This window comes from Python bivittatus, unplaced genomic scaffold (genome assembly GCF_059951505.1).
Source record: "Python bivittatus isolate LINGU-HERP-01145 unplaced genomic scaffold, Pbiv_v1 ctg000960_np1212, whole genome shotgun sequence".
In the NCBI taxonomy this organism is placed as follows: domain Eukaryota; kingdom Metazoa; phylum Chordata; class Lepidosauria; order Squamata; family Pythonidae; genus Python; species Python bivittatus.
In genome coordinates this window covers 10769507-10788168 of record NW_028277124.1, presented here as the reverse complement: position 1 = coordinate 10788168, position 18662 = coordinate 10769507, and the positions used below count along the sequence as shown (strand labels likewise).

General features: G+C 39.6%; 1 protein-coding gene and 1 pseudogene across 1 annotated transcript in view; both read left to right on the top strand.

Annotated features, from left to right (window-relative positions):
- The window catches only part of PCDH1 (protocadherin 1), a 156619-nt gene that overhangs the window by 106354 nt on the left and 31603 nt on the right, over positions 1 to 18662 (top strand). The gene's annotated exons all lie outside the window — the stretch shown is intronic.
- Positions 1573 to 2484, top strand: LOC148213634 (uncharacterized; annotated as a pseudogene).

The window sequence follows — 18662 nt, the reverse complement described above, 5'->3', positions numbered from 1 at the left end:
TCAGTTATTTGTTTGTCCATTTGAATGGACAGAGATTCAGGCAGACCATCAGAAAGCTTCTTTCTTATCCTGGAATCCAGTCGATCTAAGCCTGGAGATTTCAACTCATGTACATATACCCTTCATGATGATTTCCTTTGAGATAAGCAGAATTATACAGGACACAGAAAAAGAGTACAAAAAGCAAGACAGAAAGAATGCAAGTATGAACTAAGAAAAAGAAATGGCTAAAATGAATGCTAATCATTATCTCTCTCCTTATTTTATGTCTTTGCAAACCATCCTAGCTTCCATCATGACTCATCATGACTTCTTCATGCATTGTTTTTTGTTTTTTAAATTTCTTGCCTCTCTTTTTTTCAGAATCTTATCAACTCTATCCAACAATGACTTTTTTGATCTTCCTTATCCTCTTACCCTGTTCACTCTTCATATATTTATTTACAGTTTTTTCCACGTTCATTTTCTCTATATATGATCAAATCACCTTTCATATTGTATTCAATCCACATTCATTCAGTACCTATTTATTCTTGCTCCTATTTCTTTCTTAAATACCCATTTCCACTGTTTTCAGCTTGTGTGTTTTTTCTGATAAACTCCAAAATATTCTTTGAGGAGTCTTAATGCAGACTACAGAGTAATTTGTAACTCTTTGTTACGTAGCAGTTTTAAATACAGAACTCTTAAATCTGTTTTTATTTCCTTCCCTACTCCCTATCCTCTTCCAGTCTGCTGCAGTTCCTCCTAGGACTTGCAATACTGTGTTACACACCAAACTATCAATTTCATATGAAGCAAACAAGTTTTATATACAACCATTTTTGCTTCTTTTGGTTAAACATTCATTCCTGACAGTAGACCACGTATCACCCACCATCTTTCTAACAGCATTTGCATATCTTAGAATTTCTCCATTCATTTCCCCGTCTTGTACCAATCTACCTACTTGTTCCAGTTCATCATTATTAATATATAATATTCAATTGCTAACCCCCTTTTTTTGTCAAGTACGACTGCCTGGTCTGCAATACATTTATTTTCCAAATTCATATTCCTTATTCATCATGCAGTCCATTTGCTGTGAATTATTTGGGTTCTTAGCCAACAGTGTATCATCCGTATGCAAAAGTATATGTTCGTTCAAGTGCAAAGCAATGCACCACTAACATCATCACAAGCATTCCTGATGCATTTATCTGTAAATATATTCAACAACCAAGGGGACATTGTAATCTTTATGTTACTCCATGCTCGCTGCTGAACTGTTCACTAAGCATTCCATTTATTCTGACACATAGAATCATAAGGTTGGATGGGACCTTGGAGGTCATCTAATCCAAAACTCTACCCAGTGCAGGAATCCTTATACCATCCAGGACAAATGGCTGTCCAGTTCTTTCTTGAAAACCACTTAATAGCGCTCATAGTCAGGAAATTCCTCCTTATTTCAGGTTTGGAGCTCTCTCTCTTAAGCTTCCACCCATTGGTTTGTGTCTTATCTCAGGTGCTTTGGAGAATAAATCCACACCCTCTGACCTGTAATATCTTTCATGCACTGGAAAGCTGTTATCTTGTCTCCCCTTAGCCTTCTCTTCTTTCAGCTAAATATATCAAGTTCCTTTAACTTATCTTTGTAGGATTTAGCCTCCAAGCCCCTTGTTGCTTTTCTCTGCATTCTTTTCAGTTCCCCAGTGTCCTTTTTGTGTTGTGGCAACCAGAATTGAACACAGTATTGCAGGTGGGTCTGATCAATGCAGCATAGAACAGTTCTATCATTTCTCATGATCTTGATACTAAGCCTCTGTTGATGCAGCCCAAAACTGTGCTGGCTCTTTTGCCAGATGCAGCACATTGCTGGCTCATGTTTAATCTGTGGGTTACCAAGACTTCTAGTTCCTTCTTGCAAGTACTGCTGCTAAGCTAGGTACCATCTATCTTGTATCTGTGCAGCTTGCTTTTCCTGCCTAAATGCAGAACCGTACGTTTCTCACCATTGAACAACATTTTATGGGATAGGACCCAATGCTCAAGTCTATCAAGATCCTTTTGAATTTTGAGCCTGCCTTTGGAGTGTTAGCAATCCCCTCCCCCACAAAAAAAATTGTGTCATCTGCAAATTTTATGAGCATGCCTTCTGTTCCTTCATGTAAGTCATATATGAAGATGTTGAACAGTACTTGGTCCAGGACAGAACCCTGAGGTATCCCATTGCATACCTCCTCTGATGTGGACATAGACCCATTAAGGAACATGTCTTGGTTATGGTTGTTCAACCAACTGCGAATCCAGCTGGTAGTGAAAGTATCCATCCCTCATTGTTCCACTTTATCAAGAAGGAGGCTATGGTCTACTTCATCAAATGCCTCACTAAAGTCTAAGTATACTACATCCACAACGTTCCCTTGGTCCACTAATCTAGTCACATTGTCAAAGAAAGCAATAAGTTTTGTTTGGCATGACCTGTTTCTAACAAATCCTTAGTGGCTTCTGGTAATAACCCAGTTAGTTTCTTAGTGCTCGCCAAGCCCACTCCTTGATAATCTTTTTTAATATTTTCCCAGTTATTGATGTCAAGCTGTCTGTATAATCCATCTGGTCCAGGAGACCTGAATTCATTCAAAGCAACTAAATCTCACCAATTCCTTACTTATTTTGATCTGCATTTCTCTTCTGCTCCCCATGATGCAGCTTCTGATAAGTTGGACCACTTTTTCTTTTGTGAAAAAAAAAAGATGCAAGGTAGGAATTAAGCAGTTTAGCCTTCTCCCTTTTGCCTATCACCATCTTGCCAACTTCTCCAACCAGCGGGTCAGCTGTTTTCTTGACTTTCCTGTTATTCTACAAAAACCCAAAAAACCCTTTTTTGTTATTTTTTGCATTCATAGCAAGTCTTACCTCAAGCTGAGTCATATCCTTCTTGAACCCATCCTTGCAGATTTGGACTATTTCCTGATATTATCCTTTTGTTATATATCCTTTTTTCCCTTTTTAAACTTGACCTTTTTGTTTCTCAGTTTGTCAGAGAAATCTTGGTGCAACCATGCTAGTCTCATCAGATGCCTGCCCCCACTTCTTTTTCTCTCTCTGATACTGTTTGCGCTTGGGCCTTAATTATCTCATTTTTTAGATTTCCCAACTCTTCTGAACTGTTATACCCTTCAGGACTTCCATCCATGGAAACCTTCCTATTTTTTCTGTTAGCTTGTTGAAGTCAGCTCTCTTGGAATCTTGAACACTAATCTGGCTATCTTCAATTCTGCCTGCCTGCAGTATGATGAATTTTAGGATTATATAATCACTCTTTCCTACAGTTTCTGCCACTCCTCCAACCACTTCTTACCTGTTAGTAAGTATTAAGTCCAATATAGCTGATCCTCTAGTTCCCTTCTCCACCTTTTGGACAATGAAGTTGTTTGCAAGGCACTTCAAGAAAACTGTTGGATCTCCTACTTGCTGCAGAGTTTGTATCCCCTATGATGTTGGGGTAGTTGAAATCCCCCATTATCATAGAAGCATTTTCCTAAACACCTTGGCCATCAGATTTGTGAATATTTCATCTACAGGTAGTCCCTGCATTAAGAATGCCCAGTTTAAGGATGACCCATAGTTAGGAACGGAGCCTGTTGTAGCAAAATCCAAGTTAAATACACAATGGTTTGAGTTAATTACACAATACTACTTATTGTAGTAGTATACTGTTCCAGCTTATATACAAATTCAATTTAAGGACAGACCTGGGAAACAGAACTTGTTGTTAAACCTGTATATCTTCTGCTTGGTTGGATGACCTGTAGTACACACTCACAACAATATCATCTTTGTTTCTTTTTCTGTTAAAATTCACCCAGACACTTTGAACAGGATTTTCTTCTTTGGATCATGAATTTCCATACAGTGTTATCATTTTTACATATAATACAACTCTACCTTCCCTTTTGTTGGCTCTGGTTTTTTGGGACAAATTTTACCCTTCCAGTACTGTAGTCCAATCATAAGATTCATCCCACCATATTGGCCTCACACATCAAGTTCTGCCTGTTTATTTCCCATACTGTACGCATTAAAGGGCATCTGAGCCCTTTCATACTGCCCTTCTTAGGTTTCCCTGTTGCATCTCCTGGTGTATTCTTGAGTACTCCTTCCTTCCTTGTTTTAGGGTTTACTGTCTTTGGTCTTATGTTTTTGGTGTGGTTGTAGGTAATGATGTTCCTCCCTCTCCAGATTTTGTTTAAAGCCTTCCAGATGACCTTAGCAAGATGTCTTCCAAAGGCATTCTTTCCAGTTTTTGTGAGGTACATTGTATCTCTCAACAGAACCCCTTCATATATAGGCAGTGAAGGCTGTGGTCAAGGAATCCAGTTTCCTCGACAGCACCACCCCTTGAACTCCAGCCAGCAGTCCACCTCCTTTTCCAATGTATATTGTTCTTATCACCTTCAGCAACCAATCTTCAGCTCCATACTAATGCAAGATGTTCCATAATCCAAACCTATTCATTTTATCATATGCTGTCTTTCTTTCTCATATCAATATGGTTCTCAATGACTTGGTCTACATCATTCCACCATTCGGTGTACCAGTGTATCTTTCCCATACAAATCTCTTCCAGCATTCCCTCACTTCAATTTCATTTCAAATCATATTTCATTCACTCTGCTGGAGATTCCTTGTTTAGTCCACTTCACTGACTTCCAGTGTTTTTAAAATTCTGATCAAAATCACTCTACATTTTCTTTACCTCTTAATCTTGACTGTTCTTTGCTGTCTTTGACTACATTCTTTGCAACTATTTTTTCTGTACACATTATAGAGTATCTTTTAGCTTTTTTTTTTTTGGCAGCAGTCATTTTCTTAGATACATGTTTTTCCTCATCCACAGTCACTTCATCATTTCAATAAGCATCCTTTTTCATACTTCTCATTAGGGTTCCACAGACCTCTGTGGCACTCTATAATAATTTTTTTCATTCTGTTTCAAGCAGCTTCTACAGCCTCTTTCCTTTTGTCAGTTTTTCATTCGTTCTGTTGTGAGACTGATCTGTTTTCTAATATTTTTTCACATACTTATACAGTACTGTGCAAAAGTTTTAGACAGGTATGAAAAATGCTGTAAAGTAAGAATGCTTTCAAAAATATATATTGTAATTGTTTGTTTATAAATTTACAAAATGCAAAGTAAGCAAACAGAAGAAAAACCCAGATCAAATCAATATGTGGTGTGACCACCCTTTGCCTTCAAAACAGCATCAATTCTTCTAGGTACACTTGCACACAGTTTCTGAAGGAACTCGGCAGGTAGGTTATTCCAAACATCTTGGAGAACTAACCACAGATCTCCTGTGGATGTAGGCTGCCTCAAATCCTTCTGCCTCTTCATGTAATCCCAGACAGACTCAATGATGTTGAGATCAGGGCTCTGTGGGTGCCAAACCATCACTTCCAGGACTCCTTGTTCTTCTTTACACAGAAGATAATTCTTAATGACATTGGCTGTATGTTTGGGGTCGTTGTCCTGCTGCAGAATAAATTTGGGGCCAATCACACGCCTCCCTGATGGTATGGCATGATGGATAAGTATCTGCCTGCATTTTTCAGCATTGAGGACACCATTGATCCTGACCAAATCTCCAACTCCATTTGCAGAAATGCAGCCCCAAACTTGCAAGGAACCTCCACCATGCTTCACTGTTGCCTGCAGACACTCATTCTTGTACCAGTCTCCAGCCCTTTGACGAACAAACTGCCTCCTGCAATAGCCAAATATTTCAGATTTTGACTCATCAGTCCAGAGCACCTACTGCCATTTTTCTGGATCCCAGTTCCTATGTTTTCGTGCATAGTTGAGTCACTTAGCCTTGTTTCCATGTCAGAAGTATGGCTTTTTGGCCACAATTCTTCCATGAAGACCACTTCTGGCCAAAGTTCTCCGGACAGTAGATGGGTGTACCTGGGTCCCACTGGTTTCCACCACTTCTGTGCTGATGGCACTGCTGAACATCTTCCGATGTCAAAGGGAAGTAAGCATGATGTGTCTTTCATCTGCTGCATTAAGTTTTCTTGGCCAACTACTGCATCTACGGTCCTCAACGTTGCCCATTTCTTTGTGCTTCTTCAAAAGAGCTTGAACAGCACATCTTGAAACCCCAGTCTGCTTTGAAATTTTTGCCTGGGAGAGACCTTGCTGATGCAGTAGAACTACCTTGTGTCTTGTTGCTGTCCTCAGTCTTGCCATAGTGTATGACCTGTGACACAAAACTGTCTTCCACAACCTCACCTTAGTAGCAGAGTTTGGCCATTTCTCACCCAGTTTTAAGCCTCCTACACAGCTGTTTCTGTTTCCGTTAATGACTGTGTTTCAACCTACATATGAAATTGATGATCATTAGCACCTGCTTGGTTAATCATACACCTGACTGTAATCCTACAAGATCCCTGACTTTGTGCAAGTGTACAAAGTGTGCAAGTGTAAGAATTGATGCTGGTTTGAACCCAAAAGGTAGTCACACCAAATATTGATTTGATTTAGATTTTTCTTCTGCTCGCTCACTTTGCATTTTGTAAATTGATAAACAATTAGAATATATATTTTTGAAAGCATTCTTATTTTACAGCATTTTTTCACACCTGCCTAAAACTTTTGTACATTACTGTATATTCTTTTCTCATAGTTTTCCTTTCACTTTATACACCTTTCTCATTCAAGTATTAGCTATGATTCTTTCAAACTTGAACGGGAATTCTGTCTTTTCAACTCTTTTATCATAATTACCCAATGGAATATCTATCCTTTTCTCAGAGAATACAGATTTTAAAATGTGGGTTAAGTGTTTCTGCCTTTTATCGTTTATCCCCTTGTATTTTTACTGATTAGTTGGTATTCTGTTCCTTTTTCTTTTAAAAAACCATATGTTTAACAGTGTATTTTTCTTGACCTGTCTCTTGTTCTACCTACTGTGTTAACTTTTTAAAGTCTGTATGCAGCTACATTGGCTGTTCCTGCCGACTTTGCTTTTTCTCATTGAAATTTTTGTAGTTAAACCTTTAGATCTTCTTCAAGAACTCTCACTTATTTAGGACTCTTTTTCCATTAGATTCTCCTACCATGGAATTCTACTTACCATAGTTGTGCTCTATTAAAATCTGTTTTCTTCACATTCAAGTTGCATTCAGCTACTCTCAGCTTTCGTTTCCCTTAAAATCAAGAATTCCATCTTAGTATGATAACCTTTCCCCAGAAGGCCTGCTACAACTGCTTAATTGATTATAATCAGTTAAGAATAGTTTATATTCCTGTGCTTTCACATCCTCCAGAACAGAAAGGTGCTTGGGATTTTATAGTTTTTGTTTTTTTGTTTTTCTGCAACAGAGAACAGGAATTTTCTGGAAGGACTGTGCTTGATAGAATTTGTTTCCCACAAAACGTTGTGGTCATTGGAGTTTCCTATCACTACTATTTTATCTATTTTAAAAAGTTGCTTCATAAAGCATCATCCATATCTCCTTGATTAAGTAATCAGCACTGCTTGGGCGCTGCTTATATTCTTCTTCAATCCAAATGCTCTCAACAGCAGTATTAACAGTACCACCAAATTTATTCCCCAAAAGCTGTCAGTGTGTGATAGCCTGACAAGAAAAGTGTGCTGCCTTCCTGGGGCTCTCATTCAGGATGTGATAGCAAGACCTCCAAGAATCTTTAAGACCACTCATAGATTCACCTTTCTACTGACCCATGTGTGGATGAATGACGCAGCCAGCCTTGAAGGCACTCTGGGGACTGGGACCCTGGATAAGTATCATGGTAGCTTGGTTGGCTGATAGTTATGATTGGAATATAGGATTCAAACAATATTACTTATTCAAAACAAATACAAGAGCAAAAATGGAGGCCCTATGTAGAAATTCATTGCACTGAATGTAGAACTCCTGTTGAAAGCACCTGGTAAGAAGTAAGAAACTAAAATCATAGGAGATCCCTATACAGATAATCCTTGGTTAACCTCTCATTCAGTGACTGTTTGCAGTTAGGATGCCACTGAACAAGTGGTACTTACAACAAGTCCTCAAAGTTCCAACCATCCCAGCATCCCTGCAGTCATGTGATCGCGATCCCAGTACTTGGCAACTGGTTCACACGATAGTGGCAGCATCCTGCATCACATGATTGCCATTTGCGACGTTCCCTGCTGGCTTCCCACAAGTAAAGTCAATGGGGAAGCTGGCAGGGAAGGTTGTAAGTCACTCTAGTAAGTCACTTGCATTCCTGTGGCTTCCCCCTGAGGATCCTGGCTATGGCGCCCACAGCACTCCCCTGCCCGCGGTGGCCACCTGTGCACCCTGTCTCACCCAGCAGCAGCTGGCCCCACCACACTTGTGCCATGCTCTGATGTCCATTCATGCAAACTCCCTCACCCAGAATAGCTGGCCATGCTGTGCTGACCACCCATGCACCCTCACAGACCGGCAGCAGCCATCCCCAGTCCTGTCGCAGTTGTACTGCACCATACTGGCCACCCTCGTGCACCCAGCAGCCTCCACTGCATTCATACCATGCTCTGATAGCCACCTGTACAACCTCATGTACACTTCTACCCGGCAGCAGCCACCTCCAGCCCACTTCACTCACGCCACACCAGCCACTTGCACACCCTCCCCAACTTAGCAGCAACCACTTATGTAGCCACCGGCATGCTTGAGAGCTGCCTGGGACTTGTGACTTCCTGTTGGCTTCTTCATTGACTTTGCTTGTCGGAAGCTGGCAGGAAGTTGCAAGGAGGTCCTCATTTAATGATCTGTGAGCCTCACTTAATGACAGCAATGGGGACTACAGGGATTGCCATCACTAAGCGATGTGGTCATGTGATGTTGCGCTTTATGACCGCATTGCTTAGTGACAGAAATTCCAGTCCCAATTGCCATCATAACCCAAGGACTACCTGTGGGCCACTTTACTCATGCAGAGCAAGTAGAAGATTCCTTTTTAAAATCAAGTTCTCAAGAAGTCAGGTTATAATCATAATGGGAGATTCGGTTACTCTGATACCTGCTTGAAATCTAACTTAAGTAGCAACAAGAATTTGAACACATTTCTAGACGATTTCATTTTTTTAAAAGGTGGAAGAAGAAAGGTGTAGAAAGTAAGGAAGATGACTCTCTTTTTATTAAATGCTAAAACAGGATGAGAAAAGATATACAAACAAAAAAGAACAAGAAAAAGAAAAAGAAAAAAAAAAGATATAAAAAGTGATTCCCCTCTCCCTCCAGACAAGTATAAGCATTTACTTAACACCTTGTCTGATATTACAGAAAAAGAAACTCTTCCTCCCATTTCTTATCAGTAAACAATAACCAAATTATAAAAAGGTTCATTGATCAGTCTTATACAGCAAAAGGATTAAAAGTACTAGTAATAATAACCTATATATTTTAAGCTTAAACAACTAAATCTATTTTACATTGTGATTTACAACTTTCTCTAACAAGGAAAACGTAAAAAAGTATTCCCATAGGCATAGAGAATATCAATAATAGTAACATATATATTTTATACTAGATCCAATAGGTCCCTTTTACATACTAACCCCTAACTTTCTCTAACAAATAGGAAGTAAAAGATTCATTCCTGTATAAAAAAATCTTGACATCATCTTGCAGTCCTGGTCAGAAAAAAAGATTCCAATAGTAACAACCCAAAATCAAAACTTATACAATTTAACCCTGGTCAAATAAGTCCACTTTGAACTCCTTTTTCTTCTTTTTAAGAGGCTTGATCTTCAGTTGCTTCTGCAAATAAAGTCGCACATAGTGATTTCTTACATTTTCTCCCTGTCTGTTTTCAAAAGCAACTTCTGAGATTTAATGCTTCCCTTCTGTGGATCCAAAGTAAAATAACTCTCCAATTCACGCTTCTGATTTGTAATCTGGATATCCCCCTTAATTCTTAAAAAATCAGCCAGCATAGTTTGTATCTCCATTACAACTTCTTTCTCCATGTCACTCTTGTAATCAAACATCTTTAAGTCCATTTTCAGATCCACAATATCTTTTTCCATATCTTCCACATTTCTTTTATAATCTGGCATTTCTTTAAAGTCCATTTTAAACTTATTCAAATCATCCTCAGCTGTTTTTTCCAGTAAAATCTTTTTTTCTTCTATGACCTCTGTCAAATCCAATTTTAAAAATAAGTCCTGAACACATTGTTCCCAGACAGATTTTATAGTAAGACAATGTCCCTCCATTATGTTAGGAAGTATCTTTTCCTTTAATTGCTCTCTGGTTCCCTCTAGTTAACCTTCAAAGCCCAGCTTTATCTTTTGTTTATTTTCAGAGCCAAAACTTTGCCACAATAGGTTTTCTTACAGTTAAGTCCAAAATCATCTGCTGTATTTTTATAAAATTTAAAACAGTCCATAAAAAAAAAAAAAGAAACTATTCTTTCAAATCCATCTGGCTCCTTAACTGTCCTCACTCAGCATTCTTAACTCCCTTTCACTGTTTCCAAAAGTTAAGATTTTTCTTTTTAATCTTTAAACTTACCTAAATCTTCTTTCTTCAGGATAGAAGGAAATTCTCCCAATGTACAATAATTTGCCTTTCAGAAGGTTTTTAATTTCCAAGTAAATTGTTAATAAGTAATTTCCAATGGTAATTAAAAAAGGAAATGAAAGCAAATCCAGTGTCTCTTTGGAGGCTCTGAACTGCAGCTTGGGCTCAACATTTCCCACGAGCCCCAGAGTGCTCAACCTGCTGGAGATCGCTGAATTGCAGTCTCTTCACAGAGATCCTTTGTAAAGAGTACTTATGGGTAATCAAGTCATCTCTTTGTCCAAAGATGGTTCCGAAGAGCTGGGCCTTTCACCACCTCCTCTAATCCACCATGGTTGTCAGCTCCACAGAAACAGAGCCATCTTCAATCCATCATTACTCCCCCAAAAGTCCAGGAAGATGACTTTCATGGAAATATATAAGAACTGTTACCTAGGCAAAAGGGGCTGAAACAAAGAGATAACATTCAGAAGTGGCTTAGGTAGATGCCTCCCTAATTCACTGGAGTATAAGAAGGAGGAGTAGGTACAGTGCAGTCAGACTTGCAATATTCTGTTATTATAGCCTATCTCAGTAAAAGAAGTTTTAAGTCTTCTTGTGAAGTTGATTTCCTGATCTAGTTTACCTAGTGAGGCTAACCCTCTGCAATTCTGGACCTAAACCTGATAACTAGAGAGAAACTGATCAAAGGAGTGAAGGTGTAAGAAATCTTGGGGGAAAACGTTGAATTTCAAGATAACTAAAGGATGAAAAATGGAAAAGTCAGTCATGTACCTTGGATTTCAGGAAAGCAGATTTTTATGAACTCAGATGAAACATGGGCAGTATATCACTCATTTGGAACCTGCCTTCCAAACTTGAAATCCTGATAAACAAGTCAGAAAGGGATAGGAGATACTAGAAAAGGAGATACTGAAACAAAAACAATCTCCATAAGAAGGAAAATTGGGAAAAGCCTTAAGAGATCCATATGAATGAACAGAAACTCACTGGCAAGCCAGAAAGCAAAAAGGAGATGTAAATAAAAGAGAAACCACAACTAAAGTAACTAAAGAAGAGTATAAGATAGTAACTCATGTAAGGAATGCCCCATTCGTCAAGAGAAACTCCCGTAACACGTGTGTAGCACAAAGAGGTTTACTCAAGCATAACGCAACAGTTACAAACAAAGCCAGGACTGGCTTGGCACATTTCATGGTACAATGTATAACTCTCCCCTTCCCACATTTCACCCTGTCGTCAAGTTACATGTTGCGGCTTGTCAGTACCCCAATAATCCCCCTTAATGGTCCAAGTGACAGGTTCAGCCAGTTCCCATTGTCCTGTGATTGCTCTGGCCCTCCAGTGTGGTCTTGTTTTCTCGGGGTCCTTTCAGCTGCGCGCAAAGCCGGGGTTTTCTCGATCGCGCAGTGATCGTCTTTCCACGGCTCGCATCTTTGCCCTTTGTCTCGGCGCGCGCTGCTCATCAGAGTGGATACAAAACATCCACTCTGCAGTTTCCTTGTTAAGTGGGCGCAGGTGGCCCATTAATCAGCCGCGGCTCTCGCTTCCTCTTTTTCCCCAGCTTGCGAGCGGGCGGTAGAATTGGCTCAGCATGGCTGGCCGGGTTTCCTAGCAGTGCTGCGCCGGCCGAACCTGACAACTCATACCTGCAAGAATGAAAACAAGGAAGGTAAAGCTCATAAAGAGATGAGGCTAGTGAGGAACCTATTATATTTTAGGGGGTATGTGTGAAATTTTTAAAAAAGTCAAGGAGGATGTTCATTTGTTGGGTGGGGAATATGGGGAAATCATGATAAGGAATAGGAAGAAACTGGGACTGCATGACACCTTTGTGTCTGTCTTCTTTCAGAAAGAGAGCGAGCACTTCCTGTAATATGTGAGGAAGTGGTATGGGGAAGGGAAACTCAGCTCCAGTTTAATCAAGCTATAATAAGAATCCACTTTGCTATCTTAAATGAATCCAAAGACCAGACAAATTACTTCCCAACCTGTTGAAGGAACTGGTGGGAGTGATCTCAGAACCACTGATCATAATTTTTCAAAACTGGAGAACTGGTGCAATGTCAGAGAACTGGCAAAAACAAATATAGTCTCAATATTCAAAAAGGGAGAAAGGAGGACCCAAGAAAGTACAAACCAGTTAGTTTAACATCCATATTGGGCAAGATATAACATATTGTCAAGCAGAAAGTCTGCAAGTACTTTAAAAAAATACTACCATGGGTTTGCTAAAACAATTTGTGTCAGAGTTTATCATAAGAACAGGTAAAGTTTGGTAGATCAAGGGAACATTGTGGATGTAGTTTACCTTATTCTCGAATAAATGCAGGATAGAGGATTCCACAATCTGATGAATTTGCAACTGAATGAAAAACTGCACCCAAATTATATCTATATATAATTCTGGAGGGGAGCTTTGACTGGGTTGGGCCAATCTTTGGCCCAACCCGTTCAAAGATATTTGAAAATGACTTATGGATGGAATGGAGGAAGCGTTTATCAAATTTTCAGATGAAGCCAAGGAAGGGGAAATGGCTAATACTTTAGAGGAGAAAATCACAACTCAAAATGATCCTGACAGGCTTGTAGGATGGTATTTAGTGGTGACAAGTTCTGAATTTGGTAGGAAAAATCAAATGCATAGGTACAGGACTGGAGAGACCTGGCTTGGAAGCAATGCACATGAGAAGGATCTAGGAGAAGGAATAGATCACTAGAAAAATATCATGCAGTGTGGTGCAATCACTAAAAAGGCCAGTGCAATATTGGGCTGCATTTATAGAAGCTTTGCACGAAGATCATGCAGTGTAACAGTTCTGTTGTACTCTGATTATACTGCATTTGGAATACTGTGTCTAGTTCTAACCACTGCATTTTATAAGGGATATGAAGAAGCTGGAGCAGGATCAGAAGAAAACTACCAGGATGAAAAGGGACTTGAAAAACAAATGTCATGAGGAATGATAATGGTGTTGGATAGGTTTAGCTTGCAAAAGAGAAGATTGAAGAGAAATATTACTGCAATTTACAAATAACATGCAAGATGGGATGGTCAGCTTCTCTGTTGAAAGCGATAGTAGATTAAGGACCAAGGAGCTGAAATTAAAAGAATGGAGTTTCTGGAATATTAGCAGAAATTTCCTGGTGCTAAGTCTTTCTAGAACAATAAATTCTCCTTCATTGCAGGTTTTCAAAAGGGAGCTGGATGTTCACATACCAGGAATTGTTTAGTGCATGTTTCTTACACTTTTTGTTCTCAAGACCCCTTCCCACTTTTAAAAATTATGGAGGACCCCCAAAATGCTTTTGTTTTTGCAGGTTATATTTATCAGTATTTACCATATTAAAAATTAAAATTGATGCATTCATAGAATATTTATGCTGGTGTATGACTGTAATAAATATTTGATTGATAGAATATATTAAATCATGTAAAAATAACAACATTAAACATTAGATACTGCAAATCTTCAAATTCTGGCAAATAATTTTGATTTTGAGGACCCCTGAGAGAATCTTGGGGGACCCCCAGGCATCCTAGGACCATACTTTAAGAAACACTGGTTTAGTGGATGCCTGCCCTGAGAAAATGATTGGACCTCTTGGCCAGTAAAGCCTTTTCCAACTTGCAGTTCAATGATTTCATAGAATTAGAGCAGAAACATAGACCAGCCAGATCCCTATGCAAACAGATATAGGTTGGTCAGATTATCCTCTGCTGCAAGCCGAAATGATTGCTGGCTGGATAATGAAAAGGGAATGAATGACAAGATGCCAGAATGGTATCAATTAATAAAGATTTATTAATTAATCCCAGATTCTCTCCCTCAACTGCAGTGAGTGAAAAGAGCAGAAGGAAACATAGCACACTGCTCACAAAGGAGTTGCGTTTATTGGGTAGATCTTATAACCCAGACTCCTTTCCCCACCCTTTGGAATGCTCACCCCAGTCCAGAAATGGTTAATCAGAAGGAAATTACATGTTTATTTGATTAGATTTTTGTGGACAAAGAGAGTAGGGCATATAGTCAAACAATGGGGAATCCACAAAGAAGGTTACAAATTTGCAGTCTGTCTTGTTAAGCCCTTAGTGGCAAGATGCAAGCCACGCTGGAGGTGAAAGGTAAGTGATTATCTTATTAGGGTCAGAGCAGGGAGTTTATTAGCTTGTAGCTCATGCTTAGCAAGCAAATGGTATGCTGCTCAGAAAAGCAAATAGGAAGAGCTAGCTTGCTGAAGCACCCTTTCTCTCTAGCTTTAATTAAAAATGTGAGTCAATCGCAGGACATCTCCAGAACCACATCTTACTTTCATTACATTATCCTAGTAGTGGCAAGATATTAAATATATGAATATCTTGTCTGTAAATGTATGATTGTGTGTGTCACTTGTAACGGCAAATCTTCATCTGTAATCATACTGAACTTTCTTATTGCTGATCTACATGATGACAAGTCACCCAGTTTTGAAGACACTGCAACAGCCCAGGTTAGACAAGTGATGCTGTCTAGGTACTTACCTAGTACCTGGGGGATGTGATGGTCTGATTGGGGATGAACATACTGACACTTAACCTTGTATGAAAGAGTGGTTTTGTATTGCGAGCAGGGGGGAGCTGGATCCAAAGATTCTTCATCTTTGACTCTCAGTAGGGTAGCATTCCCACAGACATAGCTGGGGCACAATCTGGGAATACTCTGGGACTCTGGCTCCTGCTTGCTTAAAGATCAGGGAGCAGCCATGTCCAGGGGAGCTTTTGCCAAATTTGTATAATATGCTAGTTGTGTCTGTCCCTGGACTGGAAAATCCTGCTCACTGACACCCATGCCTTAGTCACCTCTTGATTGGGTTACCACAATGTGCTCTACATAGGGCTACTCTTGAAAAACACTTGGAAGTTTCAGTTGGTCCAGAATGCAATGGAGCACACAATTCTGAGCACACCAAGGTTTGTCCAAATTACACAGCTGCTGTGTAAGCTGCACTGGTTCCCAGTGTGCTTCTGGGTGCAATTCAAGGTGCTGGTTATCATTAACCATTAAAGCCCTGCAGGGCACATGGCTAAGCTACTTGCAGGATCACTTGTCTCTGAGGGTTTCTGCCCATCCCACCAGATCAAACAGGGTGTGCTCCATGTCTCCTTTATTAAACAATGACATCTTGTAGGCCCAAGCAGCTGTGCCTTCTTAGAGCCTGCCATATGGAACAGCCTCCCCCCAAGGTCTGGAGGGCTCAACCCTCTCGGCCTTCCATGATGATATGGCTTTTCCCCCAGACTGAGATGATAGGTGAATCCAACATAGGTATGGTTTGTGGTACAGTGACATGGTTATATATTGACTTGAAAATTATATTCCTAATCAAACTGGAATAAGTTATCAAGAGAGGGGCTTCAAGATTTAGCCCTGGGCCTTGTATTCTTCAACATTTTTATTAATAACTTTGATGAATGGGTGAAGAAAATCTGCAAGTGACACATGAGGGCTGGAAGAGGGCATTAAGGTATTTTTTATCTCCTTTCTCTGAAGGTGGCCTGCCTGCTATCTTCTATTATACCTACCATTGCCCATCACCACTTAACTGTGACCGCCCTTCTCCTAGCCCTCTTCTACTCTATTTGCATTCCTGCTTACCAGGTAACTTGTAGGGGATAATAATACAACCATAAAAGGGACAGAATTAAAACTTCAACCTAAAATCCCCCCTCCCCCATATATTTATTTCATCTTTTTATGGCTGCTTTAAAAGACATATTATATAGGGATTCATGTCCGTCCTCATCCTCCATATACTTATTATTCTTACCCACCTCTGCTCCAGACTCTGCTTTCACCAGAGTTTCATGGGGCAGGTTGCTCTCATCCCAAGCTCTTATATATAGCAGCCAATCCACTCCTTCTCCCCATGTCCCTTGGGAAGGCCAACCCAAACCCAATTCTCTCCCCTCCCCAAAAAATTTACACAATCCCACCCCTGCCTCTCCATATATTTCTCTCTAAAATCAAAGCTAGAACTATTAGAAGTATTATTTCCAAAGTAATCGTTCATTTTGGGAGGCATGCAGGCAAAACCCCATCTTAGCTATCATTCAGTTCTGGGCATCATTATTAAGGTTTCTGTCAAACTAGACCAAATACAGAAAAAGATTAATTAGGTTTATCATGGGATTAGAAACAAAGACCTATGCAGAAAGACAAAAGGAACTAGTTATTTTAGTCTTAAGACAATATAACTTTTAAATACATGAATGTTGCACAGAAGATGGAGATCTATTCTTCATCACTGTAGAATGCATAGTACAAAAATGGTTTTAAGCTATTGAAAGGTAGGTTTCTTACTGAATGTTAGGCAAAAAAAGCTTCCTAGCAATAAGAGCAGTGTGACACCACCCAATTATCCAGAGAGGTGGTGAGCTCTCCATTTGCTACATTATGTTCAAGTGTAGGCTGGATAGCCATCCAACAGGAAAGCTTTAATTTGCATTCTTCCATGCAATAGGATTGGATTCAATGACTTAAACATAATTTTGAATTGTAAGAGTCTTCACTATTTTGAGATTTAAAATTACAACAACTATTTCTTTCTTCAGGAGTTGTGGATCTAGTAGAAGCTAATGGCTTCTAATGGATTCCAGATTAAACCGGGGGACTTTCTATCTAGTATATTATGTGCTATGTACTATTACTATGTGTTGAAGCTCCATAGAATATGAAGATGATGTGGATAGGTTCTCCTGATTTCTAAGTATCCGTGTCCCACTTTACAGAATTCCTTCATTGAAGGTAAAGATGAGGGTAATCAAACATGCAGAGATATTACTAGAATGCAGGTGGAAGAACATTTGTCTTAATATTCTGCCTTCTATTATATTTGATTGAATGCTAACAAGACCACAATTTTAAGCTTACTCTGTAGCAGTGATGAAAACAATTTTTTTTTCCACTACTATTGCATCTTTTCAGCGTTGTCCATGGCTGCTTTTCTGAGTGGATCTATGTCTCTGAGATTTTATGAGAATAACATTAGTTGTATCTATCATGACTTTGATTTCACAGTTATTTCACAGTTATGGCAGCTCAATCCATAAAAGTGTCTTCACATTGGTCAGATTATTATGGATGATTTTTCACTTTTCAGGGTCTGATAATGAGGACTGGAGAAGAGCCAATATGGTTCCAGTATTTAAGAAAGGGGGGAAAAAAGCAAACGCAGAAGACTACAGACCAATCTGCTTGACATCAATAACTGAGAAATCCTAAAAAAGATAAGCAGTGGGTTTGCAAGCACTCAGAAACAAATAGGGTGATTACCAGAAGCCAGCATGGATTTGTTAAAAACAGATTGTGCCAGCAAATCTTACTGCTTTCTTTGACAGAGTGACTAGAGTAGTGGATCAAGGGAATGCTGTGGATGTAGTATACTTAGACTTCAGTAAGGCATTTGGTAATGTAGATCATAGCCTCCCTCTTGATAAACTGAAATATGTGAGCTGGATGGTCCCATCACCAGATGGATTCAACATCTAACAATCATAGTCAACACGTGATCCTTAATGGGTCTATGTCCACATGGAGGGAGGTATGCAGGTAGTCCTTGCTTAACAACCATTCACTCAGTGACAGTTTGAAATTATGATGGCACTGAATGAGGGGACTTACGACCGGTCCCCATAGTTGTGGCTGTTGCAGCATCTCCACGGTCACATGATTGCAATTCAGGTGCTTGGCAACCAGCTTGCAGTTATGATGGTTGTAACATCCCACGGCCATGCGATCACCATTTGTAACCTTCACTGTCAGCTTCTTACAAGCAAAGTCAATGGGGAAGCTGGCAGGTGATTGCAAATTATGATCACGTGATGTCACACCTAACAACTATGCATGATTCACTTTAATGATGGCAATCAGAACTGCCAAGACTGCTGTCATAAGTTGGCGCAGTCACGATGTCACACTTTACAACTGCATTGCTTAGCGACAGTGTTGCCAGTCCCAATTACTGTCATTAAGCAAGGCCTACCTGTACTGTTCACCATCTTCATAAATGACTTAGATGAGGGAATAGAAGGCATGTTCATAAAATTTGCGGATGATGCAAAGCTGGGGGTGGGA